The sequence below is a fragment of the Rattus rattus genome, chromosome 18 (genome assembly GCF_011064425.1).
Source record: "Rattus rattus isolate New Zealand chromosome 18, Rrattus_CSIRO_v1, whole genome shotgun sequence".
NCBI classification, from domain to species: domain Eukaryota; kingdom Metazoa; phylum Chordata; class Mammalia; order Rodentia; family Muridae; genus Rattus; species Rattus rattus.
In genome coordinates, this window is record NC_046171.1 from 3,521,961 (window position 1) to 3,536,079 (window position 14,119).

General features: G+C 49.4%; 1 protein-coding gene across 1 annotated transcript in view; it reads left to right on the top strand.

The window, feature by feature from the left end:
• The window catches only part of Btbd9 (BTB domain containing 9), a 352,754-nt gene that overhangs the window by 217,119 nt on the left and 121,516 nt on the right, over positions 1-14,119 (top strand). The gene's annotated exons all lie outside the window — the stretch shown is intronic.

A 14,119-nucleotide genomic window follows, 5' to 3' on the forward strand; every position in this document is an offset into this window, starting at 1 on the left:
GCACCCCTACCTCTGCCGTCTGCCTCCTGCTGCTACAGCTGCTGCAGGAGGTACAGGGATTAAAGATGGCGGGGCTGTGCTTCCTCCCTTGGCTCTGACCTCCCAAGGCTCTGCTTAGATGCAGCTGGCTGAGCTGGGGTGTCTTGGGAGCATCCAGAGGACCCAGAGCTCAACCTATCAGGTCCCCCGCAGCAGCTGTTATCAGCAGCAGCAGCAAAGGAAGGGTGCATGGCGGATATGCAGGAAGAGCACCAGACAAGTCTGCTCCAGAGTTGGAATCAGCCGGTGTGCATGTGGAGCTGGTGACGGTGCTGGAGAGAAGGAAGGGAGGAGATGCTGTTTTCCACAGTTATCAAGATAAACAGAGCGGCCAGGGCGTCTGTGCAGCTGTGCCAGTGCGCCGTCGAGCTGATTACTTTACCCAGTGGGAATTAGCACATCCCCCTTTTCTGCTGGGGGAGGAGGACTGCAGCTAACAAAACTAGTCAGTCATTGGAATCCTCCTGCAGAATGGTGATAATTTATAGGACTGTCTGACGGCTCCTTGTTCGGACATTTAATTAGTGAAAGTAACAGTCTAGAAGATGAAATGGTTCAGTTGGCTGAGACAAATATTTGAGGACCTGGTAGAATGAGTGGGCAAAGAGGCCGGAGAGGCAGCGGGAAGGTAACGGTGTTATTTTGAGACAAGGAGTAGAATTGTAGCCTTAAGGCTGGAGCGGAGTGGACGTGGTCATCACGGTCCTGCCTACCAGATTTCAAGTGGCCATAGAAACTTGAAGGCTACAGGTTTCAGACTCCAAAAGACCCCAGAAGTGCAGGCTGGAACCCCAGATATCCAAAGGGATGGGCACTCCCTAACGACAAGTAGTGACGGCTTTAGTGGTGGTCACACTGAGAACACACATCAGTTCTCACGCCTTTCAGAACAGAACCCCAGCAAAGCACGAGCAAGGCTGTGTAGGCCGAAGCCCCATTTGTATGGAAAACGGGAAGAGCATGTGCTTAATGACTTAAAGGCTCAGGAAAGTAGAGTTCAAAGCTGTGGCACCCTCAGAGAAAGGCACCAGGCACCCGCACAGTGCTGACCATGCACCGGGCAGGAGAGCACTTGAAAGGAGGAGGACCGGTGTCCACATGTCTGTGGAACGGACATGAGCTGTAGACCCACTCCCCCACTGCCCTCAACCGGTTCTCCCCAGCCAGAGTGCAAACCTGGGAGCCTAACTGATGAGGGCAAAATAAGGGCATGCTAAGCCCGGGAGGGGCACAGTTGAGAAAGGCCTTACTTCACGGGGTGAACTGATCAGTAGTAGAGACAGACCCCGGCGCTGACAAAACCCTAAAACACGCACACACACGGGCAGTTTGGGGTCCAGATTTATCACTTGCTTCTAGAACAGTAGCATGTAGGTCTTTACCCTTCCTTCCCTGCAGGGAGTTAGAGATCTCTCCCTAGATAATGTGGCCAGCCCCAGAGGGGAGTTGAGAGATCTTAAGGAGGCTTTGCCGGCAGTTGCCTCTTTTTGTAGTTTGCTGTTTGGTTTGGTTTGTCTGAGATAGTTTCTCTGCCTAGCCCCGGCTGTCCTGGAACTCACTCTGTAGACCAGGCTAGCCTTAAACTCAGAACTGTCTCTGCTTCTGACTCCCTGGTGACAGTTGGCTCTTTAGGGAACACTAAAGTGAAGCTGAAGCCCTGGCCCCCTGTGCCCTCAGACTCCCTGCTGTGTGCCCAAGGAGACCACAGGAAACTGGTGAACCACCTCGCTCAACACAAACGGGAAGAGGTACATAGGGGAATTAAGAATCCAAAAGGCCACCTCCATCCTTAGAGAGGTTAAGCAACAGCAGCAGCTTTATACCTGGAATGTCACGGGAGGGACCCGTCAGGGAGTAGGACGCGTTGTTAGGGATTTGATGTATGAAAGCAAAACCAGAACATCAGTAAGTAGCCTAGACACTGCAAACAGAAGGAAGACCAAACTCATGGAAAGATACGCAAGAGAAGACATAAAAATGCAGGTCAGGACCTCAGGTTCTCGGAAGGTTCTGGGAGTCCAAACTTCAAACGTCATTGAGAAGAATCCCAGGGGAAGAAGTCAATACTAACAGTTAAGGTTTTACCCACACCAGGCTTATCTTCAAGTCATTTCTGATAATGGGGTCTAGACAGAATCTGTGCTTCTAGAGCAGGCCGTGGTCAGATAGTACAACGGCCATTCTGTACCAAGGCAGTTGACTGACAAGATGATATTCTAGGCAGAGCTCTCGAGGAAAACACTAGGTAGTTCAAAGGCACACACCGGATACAATGGCAGCCAAACAGGAAGGCGTGCTAGAGGTTGGCCCACAGTCTGTAACTGTTCATCTCCCAGGGAGCTTCTGGTAGGTGTACTCCACCAAAGTCACAGAGGAAGACTGTGGAGAGGAGGCGTGTGAGTGAGGTGGAATGGGAGGCAGCGGGTGGCCAGGCTGGGCCAGGCCTGCCCAGGAGGCCGGAAAGATAGCTGGCAGAGGAAGAAGTTACCGCGTCTCCTTCATGCGTCAGAATGTTTTGAGAGCAGTGTATCCGCTGAGCACGAGCTACTGGGAAAAAGGGTTTACGTGGAGTTTCTAGAAAATTAAGCAAAGCAAATCTCTTGAGCATGGTCCCTTGGTGACACATGCCTGTCACCCTAGCGTTTGGTAAGATCAGGTACACAGATTCCATCACATTTGAGGGCCAGCCTGAGCTATGGGAGACCCTGTCCCAAACAAAGGAAAACAAAACAAGCTAATCTCATTTCTGACTAGGAAGACCCCATGCAAGATTAGATGTGAATAACATTTACATAATCATAATGTAAATAGTAAGTATTGATCCAGCCAATGGTACAATCTACGCTGGGGGATGGGAATGGTACAGTTGGAGAGGGAAAAGCTAAATCCTTGTCTGCTGTGGTAGCATTGGTCGATAAAGCCTAAAACCAGAAGATCAAGAAATAGCATTAGAAGCCGTTGATTATAGATGCAAGATAAATCCTAAAATAATGAATTAAAGCAGATAACAGCGCTTCCTCCAGGGAGGGGAAGGAAGAAATGGAGCATGGGACATTTGTCATAGCAAGCCTTACAGGCGATTTGACTTTTAACTGTGTGCACATACAATATTACTTTTAAAATTAAAGAGGAACTAACAGTAAAGGCAGCTTTGGCTTGTCTGAGTACAGCAGTGGCTCCCCTTATCGAAAACAAACCCCTCTTTATAGGAGCCCATGCCTCTCTGTGTGTGCGGTGCACCCCTCCCCCACGGGTGGGCTCTGCTCACTGCCCTAGCACTGACGCTGTACCAGGAGGGCTCAGAGCAGGAGTCTTGAGGGTTGAACTCTAAAGACATGTGGGGAGGAAAACAATCCTTGCTAAACTACTCCACCTCCCAAGCGGTTTCCTAATCCACAAGAGATGGGGATGGTGGACAGACTTCCATTGAACTTCAGCACCACGGGTGTGGACCAGCAAAGGCCTTTTATGTTGACTGAAGGACTGAATCTGCCTTCCCTCAGCCTAGCTCCTGCTGTAGGCAGCCCCACAGTGCCTCTTGGAGCATCTTTCCATCCCTCTTTGCTTGAGCTCAAGTTCTAAAGACTTGGATGAGTCTCTCATAGGTACAGCATTGAAACTGGAGGGCAAGCATCTGTGGCAAATGTGGTCACACCCTAGACTTCAGCAGCCCTGAGGGTGCACTGAGTGTTCATGCCCAATGTGGTTCGTCCTTGTGTGCTTCCTGCAATTGTTTGCATTTCCTGTCTGTGGGCGGTGAATATTCCCCTCATTTTCTCCAGTATTGTTTTTATTTTCTTTCCTATTCTGCCTCTAGTTGAGAGCTGTGCATAATTAGAGCGCTACTTGAATTGCGTGCCAACTGAATCACTGGCTCCTCCCCCTTCCTATTCCATTCTGAGTCGAGTATAGAATTTCTCAAGGGCAGAGGAAGTTCTCTGAAGTATTCTGTGACCATGGGTGACTCCAGGGATATTAGGTGGCACATGTGGAATTCTGGAGGTTGAGCTTGTTTTCTCAATACAGTTTGGTCAGTGTTCTGAGGATCCTTTGTCCAAGCACTGGGTTCTTTAGGTAGGAGAACACGGGACATTGGGGGTTACAGGTTGACAAGTCTCCAGTCTGAAGATAAGACTATAGACATGATATTGAATGTGTTCACATGCGATATACACATATGATAGCATGTGTGCACACATTACAGGTGGCGTGTGTCGGTATGGACTGTGAATGGTCGTATGTGTGGCGTGTTTGGAGTTGTTACCTTAGATCTAAATTCCAGTGCTGGCTTCTCAGCAGAGTGAAGCAGAGGCCGGTGTCCTCAGTTCCTGCGTTCCGCGGCACTCTAATTTCTGGGCCTCTGAGACCGTCGTGGCCAGTCACCATGGCATTTCTTCAGGTAGCCAGTGTTGGCCTTCTTAGGAATCATAAATGTTGCTTTGGAGAGCCAGACCTTTCTCATTTTAACTTCTCACAACTAGCATATATAACTATACAAACGTGGTCTAGTGGGGGTTCTCTTGTTTCTGAGACATGGTGTCACTCAGCAGCCCAGGCTAGCCTTAAACTGGAGCAGGCCTGACCCCTCTGCCTCCTGGGTGCTGGGGTGACAGCCATGAGCCCCTCTCCCTAACCACTGAGACTTACTCATGCATGCACAGAGCACATTTCAGTCAGACCGTGACCAAAATTCTTTCTCTTCCCGTTTACCCCTCTTCCTTCCTCGTTTATTCACCTGTTCTAAAAGAAGGACGAAAGGGGGAAAGTCCCGTGTCTTTAGAATTTTGTTGCAGTGAATGGCCCATGCCATTCTAGTTAAGGGAAAAAGAAACATTTTGCCCACCATGATCCATGACCCCCACAAAGCAGATGTTTATAGGTCACAGTCACAAAATGAGTTTTTACAGATTCATAAGTAATCTAACAGATTTAATTTCCTCTTGCTGCTTCTTCCTTAAGCTTCCCTTAGACGCATTTGTCGTGTTGGAGGAAGGGCCGCTGGGTGGACTGGGATACGTAATGCCACTGCTGCCAAGATAAAGCGAGGCTGTCTCTCCCCTGCCTGCCCCGGCATCTTAGGGGAAAAGTTAATGAAAAAATGCAAATGTTGAACTTAGGTAATTCCGTCCTATTTGTTGAGATGCTTTGTGCTGGTTTCAAATGTTTTATTGAGTAATAAAATTGGTGATTTGTTCCCATTAGCAGCCCACAGAGAGCAAGGTTGGCTCCCTTATTATGGTGTGCTCCCCGCTCCTCCCTCTCTCTCCCTCCACTTGCTGCTGTGCTCCCCACTCCTCCCTCTCTCTCCCTCCACTCGCTGCTGTGCTCCCCACACCTCCCTCTCTCTCCCTCCACTCGCTGCTGTGCTCCCCACACCTTCCTCTCTCTCCCTCTGCTTGCTGCTGTGCTCCCCACACCTTCCTCTGTGTCCCTCCACTTGCTGCTGTGCTCCCCGCTCCTCCCTCTCTCTCCCCTCCACTTGCTGCTGTGCTCCCCTCCTCCTCTGTGTCCCTCCACTTGCTGCTGTGCTCCCCGCTCCTCCCTCTCTCTCCCTCCACTTGCTGCTGTGCTCCCCACACCTTCCTCTGTGTCCCTCCACTTGCTGCTGTGCTCCCCGCTCCTCCCTCTCTCTCCCTCCACTTGCTGCTGTGCTCCCCGCTCCTCCCTCTCTCTCCCTCCACTTGCTGCTGTGCTCCCCGCTCCTCCTCTGTGTCCCTCCACTTGCTGCTGTGCTCCCCAAAACTCCCTCTGTGCCTTCCTCTTTTTATTTATTGCTCAGACTTAATTTTCACCTTCTATGTCCTACTTCCACCTTAGAATCCTTGAAATACTACAATGTGAGAAGAGACAGCCTAACCAGGAAGTACATGTTCAGTCCAATGGCATTCAAGCTGGCTCCTCCGTCTGGGTGTAAGAAGCCCGTTTGGTTGACTTTCCTGTTTTGTTCAGCACCTCGTGTCCTAGACCCCAGCTCCCGTGCCTCTGTGTTGGACAGAGCTGGTCATGCCCTCCATTTGACCCAGCTTGCATTCTGCCAGACAGTGGTTTTGTAACTGTTTTGACCTAGGCAAGCATGTTTGTCTGCCAGGCTCTATGGCGTGTACTTTATTTTCTGAACAGTGGATAACAATGTGTTATCTGTTCCTTAACTCTAAGTTCCACGGGGAGGGATGTATTTGTATTGCGCAGACTGGGAGTTGCAGGCACATGACAAGTGCCCAGTAACACCGTTCACACAGGCTGTGGATCTCTGGGGGTGGGGTATAAAGGGAACCCTGTGTACTTGCTTTTGGCCTTTGAAATAAGTGTGGTGTGGGACTTTGACAGCCCAAGCTCTGGGTACGTGTGTGAAGACGAAGCTTCCATATGTGAATGAGGGGGTAGTGAGTGTTGTTCTCTCTCTCCCATGCTGCTCCAGTGTGGAGCCCAGGACAACTGAAGACCTAGCCGCTCATCCCTGGGCTCATCCCCTCAGAGCTGCACAGTGCTTCCGTTCTTGCCCGTGGCTTAGTGTGAATGTCTTCTGATCGAGGTTTAGGTCCTGTCTCTTCGCTCCTTCCTCACTGACTTAGTCTAATTTCTTGTACCTGGTGGGTGGATCTTGATTAATGACAGTTTGACTCAGGATACCTTTAAGAGCTTAAATGCAGAAGCAGAAAATTGAAATGAACTAAATAAACTTTACACCTTATATAATTTTATGTGATTTATTTAAACAGTACAATTAGTTCAGGTGGTAATAATTCCAAGAACAGTTTTGTAAGTTAAAGGCACGTGGCAGTGTTCGTTAGGCTCTGAATATTTGGGGGACAGGGAAAAGTTATTGTTGGGTATTCCCTTCTGCCTCTTTTGTGGAAAACCTCAGATGTTTCCCTCTGTGTTGGGTGCCTCTCCGCTGAGGGAGCTCCGGGTTGAGCTGTAATCGCCTCTAACCTTCGTCTCTGCCCCTTGCTCTCTGTGGCATCAATTTTTTCAGCGAAACAAGATGGCTTCTTGTTTTGTTTGCCCTTCAGGTTGAGTGTCTAGGAAGGGGGTGCATGATTGCTCCCTCTGCAGGGTCCCAGGCCAGACAGCAAGGGCCTGGTCGCTCTCTGAGCTGGTAGCCTGTGCTTAGGCGAACTGCACACAGTGTTTAACCTTTCCGTAATTCTCCCTCTCCAAGTGCTCACCGCTGCAGGGGCTTTGCCGGTGTCGGCAGAGGAGAATCTATAGCGGCCAGAGCAGCCAGCGGGAAGGCTTTCTAACAGTTACAAATCTTCTCTGTTGCAGCATGCTTTTTCTAGAAGCTTTTTGTCATTCTGGCTGCAAACTGTTTTCCACCAGCTGCCTTAGCAACAAGGCCCAGAGTCCCTCCCTCCCAGCTTGTGGTCTGCTGTTCAGAGCACAGACCTTACACCCAGAATTGGAGGGAGGAACCATAGGTAACTGCGGAATGTAACTGTGCTTGGGCTTGGAGGACCATGTGCTTTGTTAGACGAAAGAAGGGAAAGGTTGAACGGAAGCCTCGGGAGTGACCAAACCCCAGGTAAACCTCTAGTAAGAGTAGCAATTTGTTCTTGTCAGGGGTCTGTACCTAGACCTGCAAAGAACAGAACTTCTCAGAGATCTCCAAGGCCACTTGGAAGAGGATGCAAACTATTAAGGATCCCTTCTTAGCCATGCGAACAGCTTTGACCATGGTATCTGTTTATGCCAATAGTGTAAAGTCCAATTTGAAAATAAACTTTGTTTACCAAAGATTGAAACTCTATTGAATTTTAGATTCACTTGGTTCCTTGAGAACTTACTTAAATAGTCTTAAAATAAATTTTATCCCATAATAGAACGTGCTCAGTATAGAGAACCATGTAACTGAGACTTCAGGGTTAAGGAGTCGCTCTAATGGAACTAGAGACTAGGCAGTTAAGGTAGGAGTGTACAGTCCACTGAGTTTCTCTTTTCTTTAGTATATTAAGATGCTTAGCTTTCAGTGTTAGCTGTGAGAAATTGGCTCCGGAAGCATTCTGACAGAAATGACGGACAGATGAAGGGTGAGAACGCGTGCCTTTCCCTAACAGCAGACAAGCCATGACGTCACCAAAGGCCTCTAAGGAAGTGGCATGTGCCTTAATGAGTTAGTTAATGACCTTCCATTGGACTGAGTGGTGCATCTCACCACCGTGATGAGTCTGCCTGGGTTCCTTTCTCTTTCTTTACCAAAGAGGGGGCTTGGCAAGTGGGGGGAGGCTTGGAGCTCGTGGCAGGCCATTGGTTCCTCTCTTGCTTTCACAAGCACTGAGACAGGTCCAGAAAAGGGACGTTGTTATGACTGCAAAGTAGGAAATTTTGGAGATGCACATTCTTTTTTTTTTTTTTTTTTTTTTAACTTTTTTTTTTTTTTTTTTATTAACTTGAGTATTTTTTTATATACATTTCGAATGTTTTTCCCTTTCCTGGTTTCCGGGCAAACATCCCTCCCCCTCCCTTCCTTATGGTGTTCCCTCCCACCTCCCCATTGCCGCCCCCCCCATCAGTCTAGTTCACTGGGGGTTCAGTATTAGCAGGACCCAGGGCTTCCCTTCCACTGGTGCTCTTATAGGATATTCATTGCTACCTATGAGGTCAGAGTCCAGGGTCAGTCCATGTATAGTCTTTAGGTAGTGGCTTAGTCCCTGGAAGCTCTGGTTGCTTGGCATTGTTGTACATATGGGGTCTCGAGCCCCTTCAAGCTCTTCCAGTTCTTTCTCTGATTCCTTCAACGGGGGTCCCTATTCTCAGTTCAGTGGTTTGCTGCTGACATTCGCCTCTGTATTTGCTGTATTCTGGCTGTGTCTCTCAGGAGCGATCTACACTTCTGCACTTCTTTGCTTCATCCATCTTGTCTAATTGGGTGGCTGTATAAATATGGGCCACATGTGGGGCAGGCTCTGAATGGGTGTTCCTTCAGTCTCTGTTTTAATCTTTGCCGGAGATGCACATTCTTTTTTTTTTTTTTTTTTTTAAGATTTATTCATTTATTATATATAAGTACACTGTAGCTGTCTTCAGATACACCAGAAGAGGGCATCGGATCTCTTTACAGATGGTTGTGAGCCACCATGTGGTTGCTGGGAATTGAACTCATGACCTCTGGAAGAGTAGTCGGGTGCTCTTAACCGCTGAGCCATCTCTCCAGCCCCGGAGATGCACATTCTTAATAGAACCTGCTTCCTTTGCCCTATGGCGCCCTGCTGTGCTGCCTCAGTGGCTGGGCCAGACCTGTCTGTGGGAGCCAAGTCTGCCCTGTGGCCCTCAGGAGCGCTCTCCTCCTCATTGGCCCAGCATTCAAAGTCCAAACCACGAAATAATGTGCCCAGCAGTCTACTCTTAAGATACCCTACTCTGCCAAGTCTTGCCTTTAGTACTCTAAAATATTTAACTTGTTTAAACACTCTGTAAAGGTTTTACTGTCAACGTTTTCTGGCTAATTTTCATTGTTAATTATTGGTACAAGTTGACAACATTGTACTTGGTATACAGTGTACTGTACATTCACAGCCACTCTCCCTTACCCTCCTCCCTGATCCTCTCCTTCCCACCTAGAACCATTCTTTTCTTCCCTCATGCCCTCCTAGAGGACCGGGCAGGGGGATACAGCAGTCACGGCTTCTCCATCTTCAGGATTGCAGCATCCATGTCAGTGCCCCACTGTGCTTCTATCTACCCTCTGGCTCCCACAGTCCTTTGCCATCTTCCTCCATGATGTTCTCTGTATTAGAAGGAGGTGACATTGATGTCCCATTTGGGACCAAGTGCTCAGCAGTCACTTACTCTCATCACTTTGGCTTCGACCCATTGCCGTGGCAGGCAGGCTTCTCCACTCGAGGCTGAGCGCTGCACTGACAGCAGTGTAAATACTGGGAGGGCAGTTCAACTGCACGTCATGTCCTGGTGGTGACACCTAAGTAGTGAATCCCTGGAGCTGACCCTTGCTACTGTGTGGGTTCCCCCCATCCCTCCCACCCCTGGGTTCACCCCGTCACTAGATAGGAAATAAAGAATAGGGGGAGAGAAACAGAGATCCCTGAATCTAATTTCTTTCCTTTGGTTTGTTCTTTGGGCACGACTACTAATAAAGCACAGCCACCCCCTACCCCCAACAGCCAACAGCCACCCACCCCGCCTTTCGGGGTCCTAACATTTACACCCTCTGAAAAGGCACTGAATTCCAAATGCCACACAATCGCAGAAACTGTCTGCAGCTGGCAGAACTGTGCCTCTGCTAGAGCACGAGGCAAATCACAGTCAGCTGCTGTGGACGTATGAAGCGGCCCCACATCCCCACACCTGGGATTAAATGAAAAGCACATTCTTATGGTATTTCTGTGTTTTCAGAGGAAACCAAAATTCCAGAACTCTCACTACAGATTCCCCAATGGCTCCTGAGACCTCCTTAGCCCCAGGCTTTTGAACAATTCTACAGTGCTTTGCATATATCCCCTCCCCAGAATGGGCTTTAGATCTGATCAGGAAGCAGTCATTAACCCAGAACCTTCAGGCTTCTATTGTACCAGTAGCCATATCTTCCTGAGCAGTTTGCTATTGTAGCACAAAGGGTCTACACTCAGATGTGGTTGTCAAAGGCTTTCCCTTTCGAATGGCTTGCATAACACCTTCCAGGACATCAAATGCCAGCTAGTGCAGAGAGAGGGCTGCCAGCTCTGTGTCTCTGTGGTTTGTATCCAGATCGTGTGGTGTCTTCAGCAGTAACTAGTTCTGATGGGCAGCCAAGAGCAGTGGTACTAACCTTGATGGCTTTGGTAGTCTCTGGGCTGTGGTGACTTGGCCAACAACTCAAGGGGAGGTATCCTGCACCTGGCAACAGGATTTGCAAACTTTGCAAACCTATGACTTGGGGGTATATTGTTGACCTTTCTTAAAAGAGGAGGAAACAGAGCTTTTAATCGCTTCTTTTCTCTCCAACGACTCATCTGCCCCATGGTGGCTGCATTGCTCTGAAGCCCACACTGGTCTGAAAGTCTTCAGAGCTTTCTAGTTTTAGTAGGCTGTCCTGAACATTTTAACTTTCTCTTGTTAAAGAAGACAGGCTCCCTTTCACCCAGTCTCTCAGCTCTGAAGAACTTCGTTACGGAAACATCTTGTTCTGAACTGTGTTCAAGGCCTGGGCTCTGGCAGCCACTCGAAGACTGAACACAAAGAGAGCAGAAGAAGTGTCAGAGAGAGACCAGTTCACTGGGACCGGTGTGGGTGGCATTTATCTTTCTGAGTCTGGCCATTCTGCTGCCTTGTGGCTTCTACAGCACACTTTAAGTTTTAATTACCTTCAGACAGAGCCGCCATGTTGAGGACCTCTGAGAACAGAGCGGAGCTCTCCAGTTTCCTGGTGCTGCTCCTCCCTGCACACTGATGAGGCCCTTGCAGCCTCTGCCCTTGTTACTAGGTGACACAAGTGACTGTGCACCACAGAGACAGCGCTGAAGGGAAAGAGCAAATCCGAAGCCTCGCCCGTTTGCTGTCCAGGGATCGTGGTGGCAGAGGAGTGATAGCCACTTCCCTTGCTTAAACATTAGAATCATTTTGTTTCTCTTTTCAAAGAAAGTTAAAAGACAAAACAAAAAGAATGGACTCCATCCCAACCCTTTCTCTTGGGTTTTCAGCTGCAGCTTCTCACCCGCCCTGGGCTACTCCCTTCTCAGCTCTGGAAGGAAATGAGCCAGTGATCAAGGGAGGTGCTTGCGCGCATCCTCGGTCATCGCTTAAGGGTCTCAGTAAGGCAGGCTTCGGAATTCTTAGTGTAGGGCTCCGGGCCGTCGGCAGCCATTGAAGCCTGGCCGTTTGGAGAAGCTGTGCTCTTTCCAGTCTGGCTCTTCAGGGCAGGAGCTTGGCTGGCTTCTTGCTTATGGTTTATATTTCTTGAAGTGTGAGCTTGGATAAGGACATCAAGCATTCCTGTGAGTTATGCTGAGATTGCCCACGCTTAGAAAGCAGAGGGGTTGGGGTGACAGGGCTCCCGGCATGCTGCGTGGCCAGCAAGTGATGTACAGTGATGAATGGCTGGCTTGACCTCAGGGCCATGGGCGGGGATAATGCTGTCTTCATTTATGGTGGCTTTGACCTGGAACGTTTGTCTGTGTTCTTCTTATCTATTATTTTGTTTATTGTCACAAACACTGTCATTAAAGTTGTAAAATGTCTTCAGTTGCTCTTAACTGTGGGCAAGGGAAGGAAAACTTGCATAATTTTGTCTATTCCTGCCTGGGTAAAATTTGGGAAATGACTGTAATCTACTGGAAAGCTTGGTTTTCGTGCTTCCAAAGGGCAGGCAGGACCTGCTCAGCATCTGCTTAGGCACCGGGAAGGGAGAGGCCTGCTCCGCCTGGGCTTTCACCCGCACTGTGGGAGGGGTAGCCCTTCTCTGGTAACTTGACCTTGAGAGTAGGATCCGATCACATTGCACCAAACTGCCCACTCTAAGGTTGCAGAGGGCAGCGCTCGGGCCACCTCGGGCTTCTGCGGTTGAAAGTGCTCTGCTGGTCGAGTTCCTGTGGTTACAGGAAATGACCAAAATTAGATTCAGGCCAAGGCTCCAGGTTCTGTCCACCCCTTCCCTTCCAGAAAATACGGGGGAGACCGGCCGCTGACAACAGTAAAAGACAGCACAGACCCACTACGACCTTACTCTAGATGAACTCCCTGGCAAAAACACCACCTAACCAACTGTGCCGCCCTCTTTCTCCACACTGAGGCTGAGGAAAGCCAGGAAACCTTCCGTGTGCCTGCGGGGTCCTGAGAGGAGGAACAGTTGTTGGGGCTCGGCCAGGGAAGGATGGCGCCTCCCTGCAGGAAGTGTAAGCTCTCTGAGTAGCTAGTCCAGGCGATGTCATTAGGGCGGGTTCTGAGGATGAGTGATCGGCTAGTGTCAAGGAGCAGATGGTTAGATGAGCTGCACAGGGAGTGCCATGAGGCACAGGCTGGAGGAAATGGAAGAGGATAGGACATGATGTAAAAGCCCTAAATAGGGTCACCTTAATGTGAACATTCCAAATACTGTTCTACATCCTGCACGTAACCCGGACTGATGAGAAATGTTACAAGATTACAGAATTAGTGAGCAGCGATTAACTCGGAAGTACAATTGTATCATCTGAATCGAAGGTTGTTCTTCATCGGAGGGAGGGCATTACTAAGACCTTGCCTGGACTGTCACTTCCTAATTGAGATCTGTTCTCTCACAGGCCCCTGCCCCTCAGAGTTCACAGTTTGCAAGAGCATCCTTAGTTGGTCTAGTTATTTTTCATGGTCTTCCCTCTTGAATTCTAGTAAGATCGTGTAGGGCACCTTCCCTTTGGAATTGCGCGACACTCAGAAGAGTGAGTTTGTGTCTTCGTTAACCTGTGAACCGTCAGCCCTGTCAGAGACAGGAGAGCAAGCCGCTCCAAGGTTTAATGCTTGTGTGTGGCAGATGAAGTCTCTAGGGAAATGGGCAGGGTGAACAGGCCAAGACACTCCAGACCTGCCCAGTGCCACTGCACACGGTGTGCAGATGGCAGAGCTGTGGGGCCCAGGCGGAGGCTGCAGAGCAGGCTGGGTCCTCCCTACAGGGAAGGCTCCCCGGCAGTCACGTGGGGGCCGGCGTAAGTATGTGGGCTTCACTTTCTAGTTGGGACGGGAGCGATCTAAAATAAGTGATGTCCGTGGTGCTTCTCAGTAGCCTCTGTGCATGTTTGCTTCGGGACAGGGAAGCAGCATCGATTGCATGCATTTGTCTGCAATGCATGGAAGGAAGCTCTTGGAGCCGAAAGCATTTGATTTTGCCTATAGTTTTGCACATGTACCCAGACAGACTCCTAGCCATGAGGCAAGGGAGAAGCTGGTTGTTACTCTCCTGGGTAAATGCCTCATGGGTTTCCATTTGTTCTGACATCCAAGGGTTGAGCTAAATAGGACCTAGTGTGATTCCTAGGTACATCAGATCTGAGTTTTACTTAATTCCCCGTGAAATGGCATGGGCATGAGCCGGCCTAGGAGGTTGACTTGAAGGTTTTCAAGGTCCCCTTGACTGTTTCTGGCTCCATGTCCTCCCTCCCCTGCCTCCCCTGGC